A 24,426-nucleotide genomic window follows, 5' to 3' on the forward strand; every position below is an offset into this window, starting at 1 on the left:
CACCCAGGCACCCCCGCCATAAGAGACTCTTAATGTCACAAAACAAACTGAGGGGTCCGGGCGGGGGAGAGGGGTAGGGAGAAGGTAGTGGGGTTATGGACATTGGGGAGGGTATGTGCTATGGTGAGTGCTGTGAAGTGTGTAAACCTGGCTATTCACAGACCTGTACCCCTGGGGCTAATAATACATTATATGTTTATTAAAAATTTTTTTAATTAAAAAAAAGAAACAAAACTTAAAAAAAAAAAGAAACTAGTTGTCTTCTGTGAGCCAGATGTTAAAGGGATTTGCAAAAATATAAACCAGAACCATGCTATCTCCACTTTTTTTTTCCTTTTCGAGAAGTTATTTTTCGTTAAAAAGAAAAAAGGTCACACACAATGGGTCTATCACTAGCATTTTTAAAAGCAATGAATAAATAAAGCATGTAACATTTTTTTATTAATTTTAATTTCTATTACAGTAAGTGTTCATAGAGATGACCTACGTAAACAAAAGTTTTCTTGAGGGTCCTCAACAGTTCTTGAGAGTATAAAGGAATCTGGAGACCATCAGTGTTAAGAACCACAACATTAGAGAGAGTCTCTGGGCTGATACCCAGCCCTTACTCTGTGGGTTGTCATAAATAATGTGAAAATTCTTTTCAGAATGTTCCGAGCACCTTTCTTCTAAGGCAAAGGCAACGTAGCAGGGCTGACACTAGAGACTGAAGAGCCCGGGGTTCTAATTCTGGCTCCATCACTAACTAGTGGTGTGATCCCGGGTGAACTTCTCCACATCTCTAGAGACCAGATTCCACAGGTCTTCACTGTAAAAGGGAGGGGCTTTAGAAGATTGGCCTCTAAGGTAAATGTTCAATTTCTTTTTTTTGTTTGTTTTTTTAAGATTTATTTATTTATTTGACAGATAGAAATCACAAGAAGGCAGAGAGGCAGGCAGAAAGAGAGGAGGAAGCAGGCTCCCTACCAAGCAGAGAGCCCGATGCAGGGCTTGATCCTAGGACCCTGGGACGATGACCCGAGCCAAAGGCAGAGGCTTTAACCCACTGAGCCACCCAGGCGCCCCAAATGTTCAATTTCATAATGACTAAAAGCACTTTTACAAAGCACTTTGGGGGAGGAAGGAAGGGGAGGAATTTGTTCTTTATTTTACCCACAGGGAAGTTTAGGTTGGAAGATGTGAAGAGAAAGAAATGCTCAAGGACATGTCCTGAGGCAGCATCAGACACAGGAACTGAAGCCAGGGTCCTTGTCTTCTGTCTATGATTTGATCTACTCAGTGAATAATATGAATAATAATAGTATTTTCATGGGTAGAGCATGTAAAAATAAATTCTTATTGTGAAACAATTCCAAACTTTGAAAAGTTGGACAGATAGAACAAAGAACTTCCACAGGTTTCATGACTATGGTAGCCAGCCCCCAGTATGGCCTCCCCATAATCTCTGCCTCTGGGTACCCATGGCCTTGGGGAGTCCCTACCTCCATTCAGCAGTGCTGATCTGTGGGACCCAGAGGACATTAGGTCAGTATGTTGAAGTGATAGTGCGTGACTTTGAGACTTTGTCATAGTCTCAATAACGTCAATGTTGTCCATGTTGCTCTTAGATGGCCTTGGGGGATGCCCCCCCCCTAATGTTTCAAGGACATTCAAGCATCCCTGTGGAGAGTCATATATGTTGCAGAACTGAAGCATCATGCCAATAAGCAGCACTAATTTGCATTGGGTTGGAAGGAAAAGGCTCGATTATGATGGAGGCTCAGAGTTGACAGAGCCCTGGGGTAAATTAGTGAAGGTGGGTTGCTGGCCTGGCCACCTAAAAGAAAACAGCATCTAGTGGTCTTTTCTAAAAGGTATAGACTGAAAATCACTAGCCAGACCCCTAGCAAACCAAGTGCCATGGGTTATGTTGATTTGCTTTAGCAAAGAAGTCATACCTGGTACTGTAGCTGCAATGGGAAAACCACCAAGTTTTGAATACTCCATGTTATTTTCCAAGGCCCATCAGACTTTTTTTTTTAAAGATTTTATTTATTTATTTGATAGACAGAGATCACAAGTAGGCAGAGAGGCAGGCAGAGAGAGAGAGAGGGAAGCAGGCTCCCTGCGGAGCAGAGAGCCCGATGCGGGGCTCGATCCCAGGACCCTGAGATCATGACCTGAGCCAAAGGCAGTGGCTTAACCCACTGAGCCACCCAGGCGCCCCCCCCCATCAGACTTTTGACAGATGAATAGGTGATTGGAGTGGAGATAGGGTAGGAACCACCACCCCTGTATCTTTCAAGACCTCATTGGTGGCATTAATCTTTTCAGTGCTTCTACAAATGTTATACTGGCTTTAGTTTACCATTTTAGTATGTGGACACAGTTCCAGTGATTTCCGGTTGGCTCTTTCTTTCATCATAGTCTTTACGCTGTGGGTCAGAGGACCAATGTAGGGAGTCTACCAGTTGTCAAGCGTATCTACTCAGATACCTACTCAGCAATGGATACCCACCTATATGTTCTGGAGCTGAGGAAATACTAATGGGATGGGCTTGCTGTGAGATGGAGCCAAGCCAAAACTTGGCAAAGATCATCTGACTTCCATTAGCCTGCACTGACAGGGGACAACAGCAGCATTTTGAGTCTCCAGGGATTAGCATCAGTTGGAGCCACAGTTCACTAATCTCCCAACAATCTGGTTATGTTCTGTTCCTAATACATAGTTACCTGGCAAGTGGCTTTAGGGGAAAGGGTAGAAGGAAGATTGACAGTAGGACTTTTTGGCAGTAGAGTAAGGTCCTTCCTCAAGTGGTCCCAGTCGTTCCTTCATTCCAGGGGGTCGGGGTTTATGAACTGGCTCCAATCTAAGAACTGGTTGAAGGACCCTTACTCTGTTATCAGGAGTCAGACTTGTGTTCACACAATGGCAGTCTTTTCACGTATACAAACCAAGTAAGACTTCAGTAGATTGCCTAGGCATTTCTGTCCTAGGGACACTGTGAGCACCTAGCCACGCCAAAGCTCGGCAGGCCCAGCCACTCTGAGGCCTGCTTTGGCTCTGCTGCCCATTATAGTAGTTGACTTTGTCTCAGTTACTAAACCCCAACCCTCTGGCATCCCATTATCCCTGTTGCATCAGTTCAGGGAGCCCACTTTGATGATGGTGTTTCCCGTTATGCTTTGCTTTTAGAGCCCTGCAATGATGCTAGTGTTCTTCCCACTAATGCATTTCTCCGGTGAAGGCAGTGTCCTTTGGACCCTACCAAGGAACATCATGAGGCGGTTTTACCTTGTAAGTCTATTCTCGCATTCTGGATACCTTTCTCTTCCATATCAGAAGTTCTGACATCTCAGACTCACTTAGCGCAAATCCTCGGTGGGTTTAACAGCAAACTATTCGGAGCCATTCCCACTCAACCTGAACAACTACATTACATTCAGAATCTCTGCTCAGTGCCCTCATATTAATGCATTCAGCCCAGTCCAAAACTATATTCCTTCCAGCCTGACCCAACACCTTTAGGATCTACTCTCATACTATTCCCTGGGTTTCTGTCAATATAAATTGGCATTTGAGGGGTCTTGATCAAAGGTAAAGAGAATTATTGTTTGTACCACTTGTGTAACTTTACAGCAAACCTGAAATTTTGTCAAAACCAAAAGTGAAACAACACACAAACTGACAGAGTCTCAATATTCTTGTGGTATGTGTGGTATTTTCTCCTGGGTCACCCTGCGGCCTGCTGTTACTTGAGTCTAGTTGCAGATCTGAAAGAAGTAGTAGGGTTACATTCCTGGGAGAATCAGCAGTCCCCTGCAAGGCAACTGCCTTGGGGAGACCGTTACACTTTTTCAGATAAAGAAGGATGGACTGTACCTTCCCTGCTGAAGGAAGGTCAGTAGCGTGTAGTTTGAGGTTTCCAACATTATCAGAATCTGTCCTTATGTCCCCTGAGATTCAGGGTCTTACTCCTTCCCAGTCAATGTCTTATTTTTGACATGAGACCCTATCTGGTTATTAATCAATATTTATTGGAATTCAGTTCCCTGTAAGTAGAAATTAAGGTTTGAGATATGAGAAGTCTTGATCCTAAGGCTATAAGAGATAAGAGTTTCTTTTAGGGTAGTCAAAGACATTTTTTGGTCCCTTTCCCATATCTTAGGCTGGAATTTAAAGCCCTAAGCTTGTCATTGTCTTTCTCCAAACTCTCTAGCATACTTAGAAGAAACCAGCAAGGCTCATAATGCTACTATTTCTATCAAAATATTTTATGGCAGCAAATATTTCATCACCCAAAGGCTTGCCTTTGGTAAGCAATTATCATAGCTGCCTGTAGGTTAGAATTTAAGGGACTATTTTTTCCACTGAATGCCATGGAATACCAATATCCCCTTGACCACTGGCAATAATCATTAATGCATTTATTATTTTTAAATATTTTATTTTTAAGTAATTTCTACACCCAGTGTGGGACTTGAACTCATGACCAGGAGATCAAGAGTCACATGCTCTTCTGTCTGAGCCAGCCAGGTGCCCCAGTGATTAATGCATTTAAATTTAATCAGATCAAAGAACCAATTCCAGATTCCCTGTCTTTAAGATTCTGTTTCCCTGAGACCATAGCCAGTACCAATAAGCATCTCAGACAGAGAAGCAGAACCACCGTGAATTAGAAGATACAGAGTTTCTATCAGAATCAGACCTTCCACAGTCATGGAAGGAGCTGGGGAAGTGAAGGACTAGCAGAGAAGTCAAGAGGATCAGAATAGGAGTTACCAACAACCCCATCTAGCTGGCATGGGCCCATGTTGAGAAAGCTCGTGGAGCCCTCACCACTGTGGGCCCCTTGCCAAGTCCCTGGAGGTGGGCCTGGGGCCACTGCTGGTCACCTGGGTCACCAGTTGGGAAGAATTTCTGTACACTAATCAGAACAAGGCAAGGACAAGCTTGAGCTCACTGACACTTAGATTCGCAACTCTCACCACATCTAACCACAATGACCTTCAGGGAAAAATACTTGCTGCTTCATTTCTGCCTTGCCAATCTCATGAGTGTTCCTCTTTTGACCTACTCTAACCTGAAACCCTGGGGGAGGGGTTTCTGGCAAAGAGAATTCCAGCTTAACCAAGTTCTCACAGTACAAACCACCACTGCCACGTGTAATGTGCGAATCTGGCCTGGATCCTGGTTTGGAAGGCAAACAGCCCCTGAAAGGCATTTTGGGGAAATTGGGATGATTTTTAGATGAACTAGCTGTTAGGTAATTTAAAAAGATTAATGTTAATTCTGAGGCTTGAAAAGTATTATGGTTATGTAAAAGAATGTCATTTTTTAGGAGTTAGGCACTTATATAGTCAAGTGTGAAGTTTCAAATGGTTTAACATTTATTTATCTGGGTTTTTTTTCCTTATTATGTGAACATGGCAAAATGTTAACAGTTGTTGAATCTGTGTGACAGATCTGCAGATGTTTCAACTTCTGCATTTGAAATTTTGAATCATGAAATCATAGGGAAAATAAAAGATTTATCTTGATTATGACCTGCTCTAGAAGCCTTTCGTGCCTGCCTCTTCCCTCCATGTATGTCTACCCTGTTGCTCTCCAGGCATCCCCAGCTCTGAGGCATTTGCATAGCCTACCCTTCAATTTTTTGTTTTCTGCTCTCTCTCCCTTCTAAAATTTGAAGTCCTTAAAGGACACAAACTCCTCTCACCTTGAACTTGCCAACGCTTATTTCTGTACCTGATTCAGAATAGGTGCTCCTTTAATCCCTGTTCAGTCAAGAACAGAAGTCTAATGGAGGAAGTTTCTTCAGGGATATCACCAAGTTTAAGGTTCACGTGAATATAAGGAGAGCAAGGTTTCGGATTTTCAAAATATTTGTTTCAAATTACAAAACTAGCGCATGCAAATTAGTGTAGAATCAAAGTGAAAAACAAAATTGGTATCTCACTCCTATCGTATACATACTCCTTCCTGTGGAGTGAAGAACTTAGGACATCTCTTTCCAGAACTATTTCTTCTTCCTTCTTCTCCTTCTTCTTCTTTTTGATTAAGTAGGCCCCACATCCAGCATGGAGCCCAACAAGAGGCTCGAACTTACAGCTCTGAGATCAGGACCCAAGCGTAGATCAAGAGTGGGGCGCTCAACCGACTGGGCCACCCAGCACCTCCAGAACTATTTCTATGCAATTAAACACACACACACACACCCCAAATGTTTGGTGATTTCTTTTTAACTGAAAAATATATCATGGAGTTTTCCACACTGGTGTATCAATAGATCCACATCATTCTTTTTTTAAAATTAAAGGTTTTATCTATTTATTTGAGAGAGAGAGAATGATCAGGGAAGGATCCTGAGGTAATGACCTGAACTAAAGGTAGATGCCTAACCAACTGAGCCACCCAGGTGCCCAAGATTATATATTTCAATAACGTGTAAACATGATCTCTACTTGATATAGTCATTTGACAATAGGAAACACTAAAAGACAATCTAAAAAGTTAACACAAAGTAAATGCCAAATACCATGTAAAAAGTTGAAAGATGAAGATATAAACATTTAGTATTTAAAAGGTAGCATTCTTTTTTTTTAAAAAAAGATTTTATTTATTTATTTGACAGAGAGAGATCATAAGTAGGCAGAGAAGCAGAGAGAGAGAGAGAGAGAGAGAGAGAGGAGAAAGCAGGCTCCTTGCTGAGCAGAGAGCCCAATGTGGGACTTGATCTCAGGACCCCAAGATCATGACTTGAGCTGAAGGCAGAGGCTTTTTTTTTTTTTAAGATTTTATTTATTTATTTGACAAAGAGAGAGATCACAAGTAGGCAAAGAGGCAGGCAGAGAGAGAGAGGAGGAAGCATGATCCCCGGGATCATGACCTGAGCCGAAGGCAGAGGCTTAATCCACTGAGCCACCCAGGTGCCCCAAGGCAGAGGCTTTAAACCACTAAGCCACCCAGGCGCCCAAAAGGTAGAATTCTTATAATAAAAAAAAATTAATTTATCTATGTATTTGAGAAAGAGAGTAGGCAGGGAAAAGGGCAGAGAGAGAGGGAGAAGCAGACTCCCCACTGAGCAGGGAGCCCGATGTGGGGCTTGATCCCAGGACCCAGGGATTAGGACCTGAGCCAAAGGTAGCTGCCCAACTGACTGAGCCACTCAGGCATCCCTAAATGAAAATTTTAAACACGCAAAGCATTTCCTGCCCTGTCTAGTAATTTTTTTGTGTTTTTTGTTTAATGAAAGATAATCCAGGTATAAAAGATATTTCTTTCTTTCTTTTTATTAACATATAATGTATTATTTGACCCGGAGGTACAGGTCTGTGAATCATCAGGCTTACACAATTCACAGCACTCACCATAACACATACCTTCCCCAATGTCCATAACCCAGCCATCCTATCCCTCCCCACCGACCCCCCAGCAACTCTCATTTTGTTTCCTGAGATTAGGAGTCTCTTATGGTCTGTCTCCCTCCTGATCCCATCTTGTTTCATTTTTTTCCCTCCCTACCCACCTCAACCCCCCACCCTGCCTCTCACATTCCTCATATCAGAGATCATATGATAATTGTCTTTCTCTGACTGACTTATTTTGCTTAGCATAATACCCTCTAGTGCCAACCATATTGTTGCAAATGGCAAGATTTTGGGGGTTTTGATGGCTGCATAGTATTCCATTGTATACATACACCACATCTTCTTTATCCATTCATCTGTTGATGGACATCTAGGCTCATTCCACAGTCTGGCTATTGTGGACATTGCTGCTATAAACATTCGGGTGCATGGGCCCCTTTGGATCGCTACGTTTGTATCTTTAGGGTAAATATCCAGTAGTGCAATTGCTGGGTCATAGGGTAGCTCTATTTTCAACTTTTTGAGGAACCTCCATGCTGTTTTCCAGAGTGGCTGTACCAGCTTGCATTCCCACCAACATTGTAGGAGGGTTCCCCTTTCTCCGCATCCTCGCCAACTTCTGTCGTTTCCTGACTTGTTAATTTTAACCATTCTGACTGGCATGAGGTGGTATCTCACTCTGGTTTTGATTTGTATTTCCCTAATGCCGAGTGATGTTGAGGATTTTTTCACATGTCTGTTGGCCCTCTTGGTCTTCTTTAGAAATATCTGTTCATGTCTTCTGCCCATTTCTTGATTGGATTATTTGTTCTTTGGGTGTTGAGTTAGGTAAGTTTTTTATAGATTTTGGATACTAGCCCTTTATCTGATAAGAAGATATTTCTTATATTTGCACTGATGTTGGTTGAATTGCTAAAAATACATCCAAGAGCATCTTTAAGTTAGGCTTTAGCATACATGTTGCTTCAGACAAGCTCATTTCCCTTTATAACGATTTGGTTTTAGTGTTGAAATTGGTATTACTTTTGCAAGTTCAGCTCTTAGATCAGTTTCTGATTTCGTGTCAGTGTCGTCTATAATATTCTCCTCTCCTTTCTTCGCATTTCTTCTGTGGAAATATTTACAAATGACTATAACCCATAGCGAATATTTAAATGTTAAAAAACCACCAATGCACCAGTGAACATTGTTGAGTAGTATTCAAATTATGGAACACTCAGATTTCCTGGCACTACACAGAATCCCAGATTCAAACGGCCGATTTAAGGACTTACCTTTGCCTACAAAGCTTGTTATTTCTTGAATCACCACTCACTGGATTTCTGTAAATTATGCCTCTAAGTTTATTTATACTTATTTTATTTACAACAATACTTGCTGTTAGCAGCAGAGCCACGAACACACACTAGTAGCATGGGAGCAAAGAGAAATTGACATGGATAGGTTCTTGCTGTGCTCTCCAATAGGTAAATACCATGCGGGTAGTATAGCCCGGTTTAACAGATTCTGTGCTAAAGACTAAAAGTACATCATGGTTTTGTTGACTGTGACAGTCTGAGTGGAACACAAGGTGGGAATGAGAGATTCAGAAGGAAATAAGATTGAATAGTGAGAGCGGTGAGGGCTCTCAGGAAGGAGAGGGAGCTACAGGGCAAAACCCGTGCTTGTTTCTGTGCATGAGAAAAGGACCAGGAAAGCGAAAGTGGTGGGGGTGCCAGCGAGGAGCCCTGATGGACTTTGAAACATCTTCTGGTAGGATTTCATCAGCACTCACTTGGGTAACTTTCTCTGGTCACTGGGAAACCTGCGGGACTTTCTCCTCCAAGATGAATGGGGCCCAGACACTTGCCGCTTTCGCTTGTTCCTGGGGTCGTGGCTGTGTGAGATCCACGCTGGCGGCTTCCGGGCACTCCAACTATGTTAATTTAGTGGGAAGCTCTCACATTTATCGGTTTCACTCTTGGATCATGGTTTTCTATGCTCTCTATTTTGTTCCTAAAATAGGCCAGAAGTAAAGTCCCTTCCTTGGTAGAGTCCCTTACTTGCCATTTTATCCTGACTTGTACCCATAGTGCAAGGCTGAGCTCTTCTTACTCCCTCCATGACTGGATGTGTCAAATCCCTTTTTTTGTCCAGGTTACTAGTTTCATGAAGGAACTGCTCCTCTACCGGCCACGCTCATTCGAATGTGGTGGTTAAAGAAATCCACATGCTCACCATGAACTACGGTGTAGCCCATGTAAAAATGATGTGGGTGGGGCATCTGGGCGGCTCAGTCAGCTAAGTGGGCAATGTTGTCTGAGCTGCTGCCTTCGGCTCAAGCCTGCTTCTCCCTCTGACCCTTTCCGCCACTCGTGCTTGCTCTCTTTATGACAAATAAATAAAATCTTAAAAATATATATATATATATATACATTTAATCTTATCACAATATATAGGTTTACAATAATGATAACTGTGCACTTATTACACTGCTTTTATTTCTTTTAAGATTTTGTTTATTTATTTGACAGACAGAGATCACAGGTAGGCAGAGAGGCAGGCAGAGAGAGAAGGGGAAGCAGAGAGAGAAGGCTCCCTGCTGAGCAGAGAGCCTGATGTGGGGCTCGATCCTAGGACCCTGGAATCATGATCTGAGCCGAAGGCAGAGGCTTTAACCCACTGAATCACCCAGGCGCCCCATACACTGCTTTTTCTAATAGCAAAACTGTGAAACCTTTAGTATACCCCTATCACAGAAAACTGGTACACTGTTTATTATCATGATTACTCATTATTATTATTATCACTATTTTTTTTAAAGATTTTATTTATTTATCAGAGAGAGAGAGGGGGAGAGAGCAAGCACAGGCAGACAGAATGGCAGGCAGAGGCAGAGGGAGAAGCAGGCTCCCTGCTGAGCAAGGAGCCCGATGTGGGACTCGATCCCAGGACGCTGGGATCATGACCAGAGCCGAAGGCAGCTGCTTAACCAACTGAGCCACCCAGGCGTCCCATTATTACTATTTTTAAAGATTGTATTTTTTAAAGTAATCTCTACACCCCACACGGGCTCAGACTCACAACCCTGAGATCTAGAGTTGCATGTTCTCCGGACTGAGCCAGTGAGGCACCCCAACTACTCAGTATTACTTAAAACATATAAGAAAGTGTTTCAAAAAATTATAGAATCCCTTATAATATCGAGAATCTCTGGGAATTTCTATTTCTTATTCTGGAATCCCAAAGATTGGCCGTAAGTTGATTTTTGAAGCTGGTCACGGGCACATAGCAGGTCATACTACTATTGTACCTGTTGTCACACACATGTTTCAATTTTTCCATAATGAGTAAAACGAAACTGGATCATGCCACATTCCTGCCCAAACTTCTTCGATGGCTTTCCAGTGCCCATAGAATAAAAGGCAACTATGGGATCATTCCTTTAAAGCTTGGATGGATTTCACCCTTCCACCTCTTCGGCCCCAGTGCATCTCACTCTCTTATTACTTTCCAGCAACACTTGCCTTCTCTCAGTTCCTCAAACTCCCCAGACACTTTTCCTGACTCAAGCCCACGCTGCTGAGAATAGTTTTCCTGTCATTTCCTGGGCAAACTCCTACTCATCTTTAAATGGGAGTTCCTCTTGGAGGCCTTTCTTAGACCAGCCTCCTTCCCCCTTCCCACCACCAAACCTAAATTAAAGATCTCACACAATTCTCTCCCAGTGCTTCCCACAGTTTGTAGTTACACTCATGCACCTAACTGGGTTCGTGACGATCACCCTCACTACATGGTAAAGGCAGACAGTGCATCTTTTTCTCACCCCTGTTTTGCCGGCCTCAAGCACAATGCTTGGTACAAAATAGCCCCACAGTAAACACTAGTTTAAACAATCTCAGCTGTCAAGGGAGGTAGCTATTAGAGCAGTTAGGAAATAAATTAAAATTCTTCTTAGTGAATTTATGACAGCTCTCAGTGATCACCAATATTTTTGTATTGCTCACAAACCTATCCTAGAATCTCACCCAAGATCGACCCTGGGCTTGCTACTTGTTGTTTCTGGGGGCTATCTTTCTTCCTAGTAGCTCTCATTAGTAAATCTAAAAGTGATCCTCCAGGGTTGGCGATAGAAGGAGAGTAAGCATAGGAGATGTAAGAGACAGAGCAACCAATTGCAATTTGCCTAAAATTTCAAATCTGACCCTGGTCCCAAGATTTAGGGGTTATTTGTTTGTTTGTTCCATATTACTGCACTTGATTGCTTTCCTTGTATCAAGATTTAGTTTTTGGTGCAAATGTAAGAGAGGACTTCACTACACTCTGCAGACATTAAAAACACAGCAACAGGGGGCGCCTGGGTGGCTCATTCAGTTAAGCATCTGACTTTTGACCTCTGCTCAGGTCTTCACCTCAGGGTTGTGAGTTCAAGCCCTGTGTCGGGCTCCACACTTGGCATGGAGCCTATTTAAACAAACAAACAAACAAATAAATACAACGGTAGAATATTATGAAAAAATTTATACCAATAAAAATTTAAGAACTTAGGTGAAATACAGTCCTTGAAAGACACAAATGATCATAACTGACTTAAGAAGAAATGAAATACCTGAATAGTCCTAGATCAATTAAATAAATTGGATTGGAAATGAAAAATGTCCCCTTAGGCCCAGGATGGCTTCACTGTTAACAAAATATTAGCAAACTGAATTCAGTAATATGTAAAAAGGATAACATGGCATTCCCAAGTGGGTTTATCCTAGGAACACGAGATTGGTATAACATTTGAAAATCAATTAATGTAATTCATCATGGTAACAGAATAAAGGAGAAAAACCATATGATTATTTCAATAGATACAGAAAAGGTATTTGGCCAAATTCAAAACCAGTGTATAACAACAACAACGAAACTCTCACTAAGATTTCTGTTGTCCAAGATTCACCTTGTTTATGGCCTAACTTCCATGCTTTTCATGGTGTACCAAGGTTCTCCCCCACAACCAATTCTGAAAGAGTCAACACTCAACCTTAAACAAATATTTGAGCGCCTGTAATGGGCTAGACAATGTTCTAGGAGCTAAGGTTATGGTTATGAACAGATGAAGTCCCTGCCTTGTAGAGTTTGTGTTCTTTGAAATAGGTGTGATTTCCGGGGGGACTCCTTCCTCTTTCCCCCTACCCATGTCACTTATGATAAATGTGTATGTGTGTCTGTCTTCAAAACTTCTCTTTCCCATTTCTCCATAATTTCTCACAGATTGTAGAATAAATAATGGCTATGCTACAGCTCTTTCAGTGCCCTAGGAGGTAGATTATCTGGGCACTAGGGTATTGGACTCCTTTAAAATACACATTTTAAAGGCTTATTATCTTTCTCACATCTTGGACTTCAATTCACATTTAACTCTATTCTCCTTAGAAAAGCACTAAATAGGAGAGGCATGGTTTTCTCTTTGTCACTTGTAAATCCGGCACCATATGCCCAAGTGCTAAATTAATAATTGTCTTCTTGCTCTAAACATTCAAAAAAAAAAAACAGCCTTATGTAAATATGATTCACATACCATTTAAAGTGTTCCTCTATTTAAAGGGTATAATTTAGTGTTTTTAAACTATATGTACAAAGCCGTGAAATCATCACAACAATCTAATTTTAGAACATTTTTGTGCTGCCTTAAAGAAATCCCATAGCCATTCACAATCGGTCTTAAATACTTTTAAAGTGTCTTTATCACTGTCATTAGCTGGTTTTCTCACGCCTCAGTCTAGTGCACCTCTCCTTCCCTAGGTTCAGCCTGGTGCGCACAGTCCCAAAGTCCCTATCTTTGAACTTGACCTTCTTCTATATTCTTCTCTCTGCCCTTAGGACTGTGGGGGTGTTACCTCCACAATATCCTTCCCACCCTCTCCGCCTTGGGCAGCAGTGTGCACAGCTGGGACTCCAGCTCCTGCAGAGGGGAGCTCCCGACTACATTGCACTTGACCTCCTCCTTCCTTACTCTACTTTTCAGTTCATTGAGGCATTTTTAAGATTTTATTTATTTATTTATTTGACAGAGAGAGAGAGAGAGAGAGCACAAATAGGCAGAGCAGCAGACAGAGGGAGAGGGAGAAGCAGGCTCTCCACTGAGCAGGGAGCCCAATGCGAGGCTCAGTCCCAGGACCCTGAGATCATGACCTGAGCCGAAGGCAGAAGCTTTACCAACTGAGCCACCCCAGCACCCAATTTCCTTTATTCTTTAAGCCAGTTTGAGTTGGATTTTTTTTGTTAAACTGAAATGGGACCCTACTTAGGATTCACTTATTATTCTTTAACAGCTTTATTATAATATAATTTACATATATATAATCCATCTATTTAAAGTATACATACAAATCAGTGGTTTTTCGTGTATTGACAGAGTTGTGCAACCATCACCAAAATCAATTTTAAAATATTTTCATCACGACACCTGAGTGGCTTAGTTGATTAAGTGGCTGCCTGTGGCTTGGGTCATGATCCCAGGGCCCAGGGATTGAGTCCCGCATGGGGCTTCCTGCTCAGTGGAAAGCCTGCTTCTCTCTCTCCCTCTGCCTGCTACTCCCCCTACTTGTGCTCTCTCTCTTTCCCTGTCAAATAAATAAATAAAATCTTTAAAAAAAACATTAAAAATATTTTCAGCAATATAAAATAAAATAAAATGAAATTTAAATTAAAAAAAATAAATATTTTCATCATCCCCCAGAGAAACCCTGTACCCATAAACAGTCAGTCAGTCTCCATTTCTCCTCATATTGGACTTCGGCCTTCTAGAACTGTAAGATACTAAATTTTTAAAATATATTTTGTTTTTAAATAATCTCTACAACCAATGTGGGGCTCGAACTCACAACCCCGAGATCAAGAGTCACACGCTCCACTGACTGAGCCAGCCAGGTGCCGCAATAAACTGGTATTGTTTTAAGCCACTAAGTTTGTGGTAATTTAATTATGGCAGCAATAAGAAATGAATAAACGAGTGCTTATTAGACATTTGTATATCTTCTTTGGAGAAATGTTTATTCGAAATGCCTATTTGTCAATTGGCTTATTGTTGAGTTGTAAGAGTTCTTAATATAATCTGGGTACAAGTCTCTCTTTTTAAAATTTTTTTAAAGATTTGATTAATTTGAGAGAGAGAGCAAGAGTGAGCACAAGCAGGGGAAGGAGCAGAGGGAGAGGGAGAAGCAGACTCCTGGCTGACAGACATGGGGCCAGACATGGGGCTCGATCCCAGGACCCTGGGAGCATGACCTGAGCCAAAGGCAGACATTTAACTGACTGAGACACCCAGGCACCCCTGGCTAAAACTCTCTTATCAGATATGTGATTTGTAAATATTTCCCCACATTCTGTAGGTTGTCTTCACTTTCTTGGTCATGTTCTTTGAAGCACAAAAATATTTAATTTTGATGAAGTCCAATTTATCCATTTTTCTTTTGTTGTTTGTGCTTTTGGTGTCATATTTAAGAAGGCTTTGTCTAACCTAAGGTCACGAAGATGTGCTCCTATGTTTCTTCTAAGGATTTTATAGTTTTATCTTTCATAATTAGATCCATGATCCCATTTAGTCAATTTTTTTAAAAGATTTTATTTATTCATTTGACAGACAGAGATCACAGGTAGGCAGAGAGACAGGCAGAGAGTGGTGCGGGGAGCAGGTTCTCTGAGCAGAGAGCCCAATGATGCGGGGCTCTATCCCAGGACCCTGGGTTCATGACCTGAACTGAAGGCAGAGGCTTAATCCACTGAGCCACCCAGGCGCCCCCTCTCCCAATTTAGTCAATTTTGTGCATGGTATGAGGAAGGGGTCTGGCTTCATTCTTTTGCAAGTGGATATCCACCTCACCCAGCACCATTTATTGAAAAGACCAATCCCTTCCCCCCAACTTTGAATTGTCTTAGCGCCCTTGCTGAAAATCAATAGACCATAAATGTAACAATTTATTTTGGGACTCTCCAATCTCTTCTACCAGTATATCTGTTCTCACGCCAGTCCTGCATGTCTCGACTTCTGTAGCCCCTTATTATTTTTGAATAATGTTTTTATTATAAAGACAACATATTATCATTATAGAACATTAGAGGAAAAGGGGAAGAAGAAGGAAAAATTGCCAACGATTCCAATACAGCAAAATAACCTTGTTAATGAGTTAGTATATTTTATCCCTTCCTTGTTTCCATGTTTTTGGATTTTATTTTTTAACACACTGAGGTTATAAGATATATACAATATAGTATTTTGCTCTTTTTACTTAACATTGCAATAGAAGCATTTCCCGTGTTACTAGAAACTTTACAAAACATCTTTTCTAATGGCTTTCATTAAGGTTCTGCTGTGGGAATATATTGAAATGTATTTAACCAATCTCTTCTTTTTTGACACCTAAGTTGTTTCCGTTTTGAGACTTAGAAAGAACACTGCATCTTTGTGAATAAATTTTTGTATCTATTTTGGATGATATTCTTGGGATAATTAAACAGGAACAAAATTGGTACACATCACCGGATGGTTCCTCTGAGTGTAGCATCAGTCTATCTCCAGCAGAGCAAAGGATGAGACCTCCCCCGCCCCCGCCCCCCCCCACATTCATTGTTTGCCAGCTCTGGATATTCTTCTTCTTTTTTTCTTTTCTTTTTTTAACTTTGCAAGTTTGATAGATAAAAAATGGGTAACTGGTTTTTAAAATTTGCATTTCTTTTGTTATTAGTGAACTTGAACATTTTCCCACGTGTCTTTTAGCCCTGTATATTTCCTCTTTTGTGAACCGTTCAAGTTCATTTATTTTTCAGTGGGGTTCTTGACGAATTCTGACTGATTACTCTGGATTCTGGCTTTCCTATCAGTAACTAACTCTTAACACACCTGGGTCGTTTGTTCAGAACATCCAGAAAGGGGCTTGCTTTCTTCTTTTTTTTTTTTTAAAGATTTTATTTATTTATTTGACAGAGAGAAATCACAAGTAGACGGGAGAGGCAGGCAGAGAGAGAGAGAGGGTAGCAGGCTCCCTGCTGAGCAGAGAGCCCGATGCGGGACTCGATCCCAGGACCCCGAGATCATGACCTGAGCCGAAGGCAGCGGCTTAACCCACTGAGCCACCCAGGCGCCCCAGAAAGGGGCTTTCTGAATAAAGAGGATATTAAAGAATATATAGATATCTGGAAAGGGGCTCTTGTTTGGAAAGTGGAAGGCTAGAGAAAGGGGATCAGAGTAAAAATACCCCATTTCTGAAAGGGATATTAGCCATCTCGGATCAGCTCTAATAGCCAGAAAAGTTGACAAAGGTAGCCCTAAGCAAATCACTAAGGTATTGAGAATTTTCATCTTAAAAATCTCCAAGTTTAAGGGACACCTGGCCCGCTCCATCAGTGGATCATGTGGCTCTTGATTTTGGGGTCGTGAGCTCAAGCCCCACGTTGAGTGTAGAGATTGCTTAAATAAATAAACTTTAAAAAATCTCCAAGTTTAAGTTCCCAGTGTGTTCCATATAACTTTGAACTTAAGCTTCTCAAGGCTGTGATAAAGATCTAAGTGGTCTTATATGGGAACAGACCTTCAAGGGGGTAGGATAGGGACATAGCAAAAGTGATGGGAAGCCATTATCTATTTACGTCCAACACAGGAAGATAAAGTCTAAACTTAAGCTGCCTTAGGACAGCTGTGGGGTGGTATCAATAAGGAATAGCCAACTGTCAGAGGTGGGAGTCTGGGCAACAGATGATTGTAAAAAAATCAGTACACACCTCTTTGGTTACTTTGTAGGAGGAATTTGATAATGTCTTGAAAACTCTTAGTCTGTAATAGGCATGTCCCAATAGAGAATGAGATGGGCTAACTGATGTGAATTCCAGCTGGCACAGAAGGTGACATAAGGTGCAAATGTCTGATCTCATAGGGCCATGACATCATCACATCTTCTAGCCATATCTGAATTAGACAACCCCATTAACATGCAGGGATTCTGGGTAGGAGTGGGAATCCCACAGAAGTCACACTACAAGGATGAAGGTATGTGGGGGAATACCAGACCGGAACCTGACATTTCATATTGCATCCTTGGCAGGACCTTTTCAAAGAAACAAGAACCGAAATGTAGCTTGAACCGGCATGCAAAGCAGGCCGCTATTTCAGTCTGAATCATGAGCCGGGGCCACAGCGGGCCATCTGAAACTGAGGGGCAAAAGCAAACTGAACACCAAGGCATGAATGCATATAATAAAGATTTAAAACTGTCCAGGCAACTGGACAGTTCCAAGCGTTAGCTAGGCTGGGAATTGGGCCAGGAAGCAGAATTTTATAGCATTTTCTTCCTGGCTAGAGCCATGCCAACAGTGATATTCTAGCCCTCCCACTCCACCCCCACCCTGGGATTCCTGCAGTCCCCTGGACCGTCCCAGGACCGGAGGACCACAGGTTCTCTTAGGCGGCTTCCCGGTATACTGCAATGTTGTCATGTCACCTGCCACGCTGCTCCTCCCCCGCCCTACAGTCCCTCCCCTCTGCAGCCCTGCCAAGCTGCCAAGGAGCTGGCATTGCCCAGACCCAGAGGGCAAAAGTGTGGCTGAGGTGGCCAGCCACGTCATCTGTAACCAGAGTGCTTATGTTCTCTGCAGTCCTGTGATGAAAGGACCTGCCAATGATCCTCAAGTCTGTTCTGCTTTCTTTGGCCTTCCAGAAGTGAATAGCTGTCTTGAAAACAGAGTAAAGAAAGCTCTGATGGGAAAATATTTTCAGGCTTCCTTCTCCCCTGCTTTTTGTGTGTGTGTGTGTGTGCTAGGTCATCTTCCTCCCTTCCATCACACTCTTGTGTATCGCCCTTCTGGAAAGCCTTTCTGAACCCCAAGACCCACTCCTTTCGGCTCTGGTTCATCTCTGCTGTGATCGCCAAACAAGAATTTTCATTCAGGTCCCAGCCCAGGTTTCTCCTAACCAGAGAAACTGAAGGAGTGTTTAGAAAAAGTAAATAGAGTTTACTATTAGCTTAAGTCACACTCAGCTCTTACTGTGCGTAGCAGGCACCGAATGTGTTTAACTTAAATGAAATCACATGCAAAACACCACTGCCCTTGAGAGCCAAGGCAACTTTAATTTTTAAATGTCCATGCACAGATAATGATTAAAATCTGAGGATCTTGATTTAGACAGACATAATGAAATCTAGGCTTTACCATTTACGAATTGTAACCGTGGCCAAGTCACTGCATTTCTCTGAACTGCCTTATTTTCTAAAAGGAAGACACGAATAACGTGCCCATAGGGCTTTCAAGAAGATTAAATGTGATCCTCTATGTAAATGAGCTCCTTGTTCATGCTCATGGACAGTTAAGTGATAGCAGCTTCATTCTGTGCCATCGTATCTTCAATGTGCTCACTCTCCCGTGCCTCTGCTTTTTGACCTTGAGCTCTATGAGGGTGGGGCCAGGATGTACCCCCTGAGGCAGTGTAGTTGTCCTGCTGACTGATCCTACATGCATCATCCCAAGAGAGCTCAAAGGCAGTCTCATGGTATTTGGGACAGACTTGGGAGAAGGGCCTGAATGGTTGGATTTGAGACAGAGAATGAGTATCTGCATAATGAACAAGTTCACTACATCACGCCATGTTGCCTAGTTGTGAAGTTTTAGGAAACTTGTTCATTTGTTTGTTTATTTCCACTAACATTTATTGAACCTCTATTATGTCTGAAGCTCCAGTGTTGAAAGACACACAAGTTCTCTTACCACCTAAGCCTACAGCTTACTGATTTAACCTAAAAGAAATAAGGAGGCAATTTAATTAGTATTCATTGAAAAACCATTTGACTCAGCTATGTAAAGGAACACTGTGTTCTATTAAGCAGAACTAGAACCTCCAAAGCTTAGTTCTTGGAAGACAGTATCTGGAGAGGAAGAACTGGCTGACCAGAGTCCTAGTCTGTCCCAGGTTCCCTTCCCCTCAGGGTTCCCCTCTTCACTGTTCCCTCGCTAATCCTCTAGTCCAAACATTGATTTTTAAAAATCTTTTGTTTGTAGATGAAACAGGATGGAGTCCTCCAGTCAAGATTTTACTGCGTAATAAGGGAGAACCAAAGGATATCATTGGAAACAATGGGAAGCAATGGTAGGACTTGGGAAACTGACCATACCTACTAGAGCTGATCATAATCATATGAGCATGCGATGACCCCATGAAGCTGTTCCTAAGAACACACCCAGTGGGCAGTTTTTTGGGTATGTCTGCTCTCTAAAACCATATGCTAGGGTGTTAATAACAGAACTATCTGTAATAGCCAAATAACAGAAACAACCTAAATGGCCACAAGCAATAAAATTGACAGGTTAGAGTATCCTCACACAATGGAATTCTTCTTACACAGCACAAAAATGGGCAAAGCACAACCTTACACAACAAATGGGTGGACCTCAGCAACACACTGTTGCGTGAGGAAATCCAGATGCAGAAGGGGGTACACGGTGTGATTCCAATCATCAAAAGCTCCCCAAACAGGCAACACTAATCGATGGTGTTTGAAGTCAAGATAATAACTGTCTTTGAAGCTAGTGGCTAGAAGGCGCACAGGGACTCCAGGGGCACTGGTGATATTCTGTTTCTTCGCTTTGGATGTTGGTTACATGAATTCATCAAGATATACACTTACAATGTGTATACTATTCTGTATGTACACTGTACTTCAACAAAATGTTTTTTAGAAAATAGTATAGAAGGCTCTGCCCTCCTGATTGCCCTATCGCTAACTCACTCAGGAGCTTGGTTTGAATCTGCTATCGCCCACTCTCGGACTGGACAAGTGTCCAAGCCCTTTGCATGCGTTCCTGATTTTCCAAGCCTTTGAACACTAGTTGGGAGCAGATGTGGCCTTATTTCCCGCCACAGACGAGCTAAAGTCTAGACAGTCTTGTCCCCTTGGTGGCTTTGCTTACCATTTCCCTGGACCATTTCCCTGGACCATTTCCCTGGGTCTCCCAGCCAGTTCCTGAGTCCCAGCTGAAAGATATTCCAGACTCCAGAAAACTGGTAGGACTATGTTAAATTATTCAGTGAACAGACAGATTTTTGGGGTGAGATCCCAGCCTCTATATTTAAGAGTGGCCATGCCCCCAATATAAACCCAATAATAAAATAATATTTTAACGAAACAGGGCACCTGGGTGGCTCAGTCGTTAAGTATCTGTCTTTGGCTCAAGTCATGATCCTAGGGCCCTAGGATCGAGTCCTGCATCGGTCTCCCTGCTCAGTGGGGATCCTGCTTCTCCTTCTCCCTCTGTCCCTCCCCACAGCATCGCGCACGCACGTGCTTGCTTGCTTTCTCTCTCTCTCTCATTCTCTCTCAAATAAATAAATAAAAGCTTTTTTAAAAAATATTAAAAGATGTTCTTCAGCTTTTAAAAAATAATACTTTAACAAAAGAATAATTATTCTGGGGGCGCCTGGGTGGCTCAGTGGGTTAAAGCCTCTGCCTTTGGCTCAGGTCATGATCCCAGGGTCCCGGGATATAGCCCCACATCGGGCTCTCTGCTCAGCAGGGAGCCTGCTTCCTCCTCTCTCTCTCTGCCTGTCTCTATGTCTACTTGTAATCTCTGTCAAATAAAATAAATAAAAAATCTTTTAAAAAAAAGAATAATTATTCTGTTCATTCCAAAGTGAATTAAAATATAAGCTGCATGAGAGCAGGGATTTAGTTTTATTCACTGCTTTATTTTATTTTATTCACAACTGCTGTAGTCCCAGCACCTAGAACAGTCCCTGGCACATAACAGGCACAAAATAACATAACAGACATGAAATAACTGTTTATAAAGAAAAGCAACAAAGCACAGAGGATACGAGTGTGTGTTCTAGAATGAGATTGCTGAGGTTCAAATCCCAGTTCTGCTGCTTACTAGCTAGGAGATGTTGGGCAAACTATTTAATCTCTCCAGGCCTCAGTTTCCTCATTTGTAAAATGGAAATAGTGCTAGTATCTTCCTCTTAGGCTTACTGTGAAGTTTGAAGAACACATGTAAAGATAATGTATGGGATGGTTTGGTGGACATTATGCTGCAAGTGGGCTTGTCTTATCTACACAGAAAAATTGAGGCCTTCTGGCTATCTGTGTGACATCCAGTCGAATAAGTAATAAAAAGAAACATTTTTTTATGTGTCTGTTGGCCATTTGTATATTTTCTTTGGAGAAGTGTCTGTTCATGTCGTCTGCCCATTTTTTGATGTGATTATCTGTTTTGTGTGTGTTGAGTTTGAGGACTTCCTTATAGATCTTAAATATCACCCCTTTTTCTGTAGTGGCATTTGCTAATATCTTGTCCCATTCCATGGGTTGCCTCTTTGTTTTGTTGACTGTTTCCTTGACTGTGCAGAAGCTTTTGATCTTGATGAAGTCCCAAAAGTTCATTATTGATTTTGTTTCCTTTCCCTTTGGAGACATGTCTTGAAAGAAGTTGCTGTGGCCGATGTCGAAGAGGTTACTGCTTATGTTTTCCTCTAGGATTTTGACAGATTCCTGCCTCACATTGAGGTCTTTTATGCATTTTGAGTTTATTTTTGTGTATTGTATAAAAGAATGGTCGAGTTTCATTCTTCTACACGTAGCTGTCCAATTTTCCCAGCACCTTTTATTGAAGAGACTGCCTTTTTTCCACTGTATATTTTTTCCTGCTTTGTCAAAGATTAAATTAGGACTGGAGGAGATTATGCTGAATGAAATAAGTCAAGCAGAGAGAGTCAATTATCATACGGGTTCACTTACTTGTGGAGCATAAGGAATAACATGGAGGACATTGGGAGATGGAGAGAAGTGAGTTGGAGGAAATCAGAGGGGAAGATAAACCATGAGAGACTGTGGACTCTCAGAAACAAACTGAGGGTTTTGGAGGGGACAAGGGTGGGGGTTTGGGTGATCCTGGTGGTGGGTATTAAGGAGGGCACATATTACATGGAGCACTGGGTGGGGTGCATAAACAATGAATCTTGGAACACTGAAAAAAAAAAGTTAAAGCTGAAACTGTTATGAAAAAGAAACGTTTTTTTTTTAAAGATTTTATTTATTTATTTGAGAGAGAGAGACAGTGAGAGAATGAGCAGAAGGAGGGGCAGACAGAGAGGAAAGAAGCACACTCCTTGCGGAGCAGGGAGCCCCACATAGGGCTTGATTCCAGGACCCTGGGATCATGACCTGAGCTGAAAGCAGATGCTCAACCAACTGAGCCACCCTGGCACCCCATAAAAAGAAACATTAATAAAAACAAAATAAATTAAGTGAAGAAAACTTTAAAAATTATTTTTTCAATATTTTGTTTTTAAGTAATCTCTACACCAAATGTGGGGCTTGAACTCATGACCCCGAGATCAAGACTCACATACTCCAGGTATGTGAGCCAGCCAGGTACCCTGAAAACTTTTAAAATTATTAGAATTCAAGATCTCAGAAAGATGTTTTATAGGTATAGACAAGCTTATTCTAAAATCATATGAAAAGGCAAAGGAGTGAGAATAGCTAAAACAATTTTGAAAAGGAAGATCAAGTGGGAGGAATCACTCTGTGTCATGTTAAAGCTAATAGTGTAGCTACAGACTCACTTCAGAGCCGCAGTAATCCACACGGTGTGGACTGATAGACACATAGGTCAATGGAACAGATCAGGGTGCCCAGGAGAAACTCCCATAAATAGGCCCTTCAGCATTTTCACAAAGAGACAAGAGCAATTCAAAGGAAGAATGATGGTCTTTTCAACAAACGGCACTGGAGAAATTAGACATCCATATGCAAAAATCTTGACCTAAAGCTCACATCATATACCAAAGTTAACTCAAAACGGATCATGAATTTCTATGTAAAATGTGAGAAAAGTCAACTACTGAGTGATGCCATTTGCATGACCTTCTCAAAATGACAAAACTATAGAGATGGAGAAGTGATCAGTGGTGGTAGAGAACAGACACTGTGTGTGTGTATGTGTGTGTGTGTGTGTGTGTGTGTGTCTCACAGATGTAAAGGGATAGGGGCACCTGGGTGGCTCAGTCGGTTAAGCTTCTGACTCATGATTTTGGGTTAAGTCATGATCTCAGGGTCATGAGCCCCTCACTGGACTCCTCGTTCACAAGTGTGGAGTCTGCTTGAGATTCTCTCTCTCCCTTTCCCACTGCCCCCTCCCTCCTTCTCATGCACCCCTCTCTCTTTCTGAAATGAATGAATTAATTAAAAATGTAAAGGGGGCACCTGGGTGGCTCAGTGGGTTAAAGACTCTGCCTTCGGCTCAGGTCATGGGTCCTGGGATCGAGCCCCACGTCAGGTTCTCTGCTCAGCAGGGAGCCTGTTTCCCTCTCTCTCTGCCTGCCTCTCTGCCTAGTTGTGATCTCTGTCTGTAAAATAAATAAATAAAATCTTTAAAAATGTAAAGGGCTAGCACAAGGACGTTCTGTGGTGACAAAACAGTTCTTGATCCTGACCGTGGTCGTGGTTCCACAAAACTGTTCACGATTTAAAATTGCGTGGGACCTGGCACATACAGATGAATGCATACGGAAAATGGCAAAACCTGAATAAGGTCTGTAGTCTAGTTAGCAACATTGTTCCAATGTCAATGTCCTCACATTCATATTGCATTCAGTTATATAAGATGTTACCTTTAGGGGAGGTTGGGTGAAGGGCAAATAGGACTCTGTGTACTGCTGTTTCAGTGTTCTGTGGTGTAACTATTTAAAAAATAAGCAGTTTTTAAAAATGTATAACATTTCTCATAGCACTTGGTACACAGTAAGTGCTCAAGAAACGTAACCATTATTCTTTTTAAAATTGTCTCTACAATTACTAAAACAAGAAAATGACTCATTTATACTCTTCGCCTGGCCTAGAGTAAACAATCAATAGGTGTTGAATGGATGGAGGAATGACAGGTTCAGGGAAGAGATGGAGGAGTGAAAGTTTTAAAAACTGGGTCACACAGAAGGCAGCCTTGTGGGCTTCCGTTCTAATGGAGGAGGCGGACATGTAAGCAGCTAAGGCCTGGGAGAAGTGGTGGCTTTGAGCTGAGGCTTTGAGGAGAAGTAGGTGGAGAAGGATAAAGAATGCCATGGGAGGG

General features: G+C 42.0%; 1 long non-coding RNA gene across 1 annotated transcript; it reads left to right on the forward strand.

Moving 5' to 3' along the window:
- The first annotated feature begins 678 nt into the window (after window positions 1-678).
- Window positions 679-19,673, forward strand: LOC101682763. Its single transcript, XR_199231.2, has 3 exons — window positions 679-846; window positions 3,176-3,277; window positions 19,363-19,673. It is a non-coding gene; the product is annotated as an uncharacterized LOC101682763 (long non-coding RNA).
- Window positions 19,674-24,426: the final 4,753 nt, after the last annotated feature.

The sequence above is a fragment of the Mustela putorius genome, unplaced genomic scaffold (assembly GCF_011764305.1).
Source record: "Mustela putorius furo isolate JIRA1106 unplaced genomic scaffold, ASM1176430v1.1 tig00000460_pilon_pilon_pilon, whole genome shotgun sequence".
NCBI lineage: Eukaryota > Metazoa > Chordata > Mammalia > Carnivora > Mustelidae > Mustela > Mustela putorius.